Genomic DNA, 2,500 nt, shown 5'->3' on the forward strand with positions numbered 1-2,500 from the left:
AAGGCCATCAAGGTCCGGAAGCCACCTCAATGAAGCATGTGCGTAGCACTGGGTGCCATAACACCATCCGCCGTGCACATCTACGTCAAAGAGGAAGCAAACAAACACACAGGCCCGGCCACCATGCGGCCAGCCAAATGTAAAATGAAAAATGGAGATGCCCGTCAAACCCCATGGAAGCGAGGCCAGCATCATCCGGATACCCCCGAGAGCAACAATGTGCGTAGCACTGGGTGCCATAGCACCATCCGCCGTGCACAAGCATGTTGCAAAGGAGGCATCCAAACAAATAGGCCCAACCGCCATGGGGTAGACTAGAGCACACGAGGGCTAGCCAACGTGAGAAAGCCCCTAGCACGACCGATTGCCCCCATCAACAAGCCCATGCGCGGCACTAGGTGCCACCAAATCCGTCCCTAAAGCACAAACTTGTTGCTAGAAAGCAAGCGAGAATGTAGGAATCACCCCCACGAAAGCGAGCCCAAAAAACGGTCGTCGCCCGTCAAACCCCATGGAAGCGAGGCCAGCATCATCCGGATCCCCCCGAGAGCAACAATGTGCGTAGCACTGGGTGCCATAACACCATCCGCCGTGCACAAGCATGTTGCAAGGGAGGCATCCAAACAAATGGGCCCAACCGCCATGGGGTAGACTAGAGCACACGAGGGCTAGCCAACGTGAGAAAGCCCCTAGCACGACCGATTGCCCCCATCAACAAGCCCATGCGTGGCACTAGGTGCCACCAAATCCGGCCCTAAAGCACAAGCTTGTTGCTAGAAAGCAATCGAGAATGTAGGAATCACCCCCACGAAAACGAGCCCAAAAAACGGTCGTCGGGACATGGTCGGCCGGCGGCGACCGCCGCCACAACCACCGCCGGCGGCGGTGGAGACGATACCCCCCCGCCGGTGGCATGGGGGGCGTGGCACACGCCCTTTCCATGGGCGCCAGGGGCATGCCCATGTGGGGGGGGCGGCATGGTCAGCCCTCCTGGCTGACCATGTTGGGGCTTGCATGCCCCCCCTAAAGAGCATTTAGAGCCAAATCCCAACCGGCAGGAGGAAACATCAAATGTCCGAGGAAACATAAAGGCCTTTTTTATCGAAATACTTTGAATTTGGACGAGATTTTTTGCAGGCATGCTTAGAAAAATCATATCTTGAAGTAGGAGCAAACCTCACAATTTTTCGACATCGGGATTTTTTTATTTAATTTTTTTGATTAAATAAATCCGAAAAATCAAAAAAAATCGAAAATAGGCAAAAATCGATAGGTGATGCTTGGGACACATCCAAGATGTATTGGAATGAATTTAGGAAACCAATTTGGGTGGTTTCAATTGTCCAAAAGCACGAGACAAGTGTTCGCCCCCGTTCATGCACGTCGGGTGGCAACATTGGGGGGCCATGTTGTGAGTGTTGTATTGCAATCCTTTGAGGCAACAAGGAAGATTGCTTTTGTAGAGTTTGTGTGATCTACGGTGTTCTTCGTCGGACCTTTGTGTGCTTGACATGGTAGGCAAAGCACCACGGGTGTGTCGCGGCGTGCCTTGGGGCGAGCCATGGGCCAAGCCATGGGGAGCCATGGGGCTTGCCACGGGGCTGTCAAGGCAAGCCATGGGGCTGCCATGGCAAGCCATGGGGCGTGCCGGCGGGGCTGTCAAGGCATGCCATGGGGCAAGCCACGGGGCTATCAAGGCAAGCCATGGGGCATGCCAGTGGGGCTGCCAAGGCAAGCCATCGGGCTGCCAAGGCATGGCCCGTGGGCACCGTGCTAACCTCGCTGTGCATGCCATGGGGCTGTCAAGGAAAGCCATGGGGCTGTCAAGGAAAGCCATGGGGCTGTCAAGGCATGGCCCGTGGGCACCGTGCTAACCTCGCTGTGCATGCCATGGGGCATGCCATGGGCACCACCGAGGCAAACCATGGGGCTGTCAAGGCATCGCCCGTGGGCACCGTGCTAACCTCGCTGTGCATGCCACGGGGCTGTCAAGGCAGGCCATGGGGCGTACCATAGGAGCTAATCAAAGAGCAAGCCATAAGGCATACCAGGCCTGTCAAGAGCATGCCATGGGGCTGTCAGAATCAGAGCTGTCAGTCAAGCCATAGGAGCTTGCCATGTAGAGACATGAAAGAGCAACCATGAGGCGATACACTTGAGGGCTGTCGAGCAAACCATAGAGCCCCATACAGAGAACTGCCAGGGCATGCCATGGGGCTGTCAAGGCAAGCCATGGGGCGTGCGAGCGGGGCTGTCAAGGCAAGCCGTGGGGCATGCCACGGGGCTGTCAAGGCAAGCCATGGGGCTTGCCACGGGGCTGCCAAGGCATGCCATGGGGCTGTCAAGGCAAGCCGTGGGGCGTGCGAGCGGGGCTGTCAAGGCAAGCCGTGGGGCATGCCACGGGGCTGTCAAGGCAAGCCATGGGGCTTGCCACGGGGCTGCCTGGGCATGCCATGGGGCGTGCCATGGGGCGTGCCATGGGGCTGTCAAACCAAGCCAT

The sequence above is a fragment of the Juglans regia genome, unplaced genomic scaffold, assembly GCF_001411555.2.
Source record: "Juglans regia cultivar Chandler unplaced genomic scaffold, Walnut 2.0 Scaffold_597, whole genome shotgun sequence".
NCBI lineage: Eukaryota > Viridiplantae > Streptophyta > Magnoliopsida > Fagales > Juglandaceae > Juglans > Juglans regia.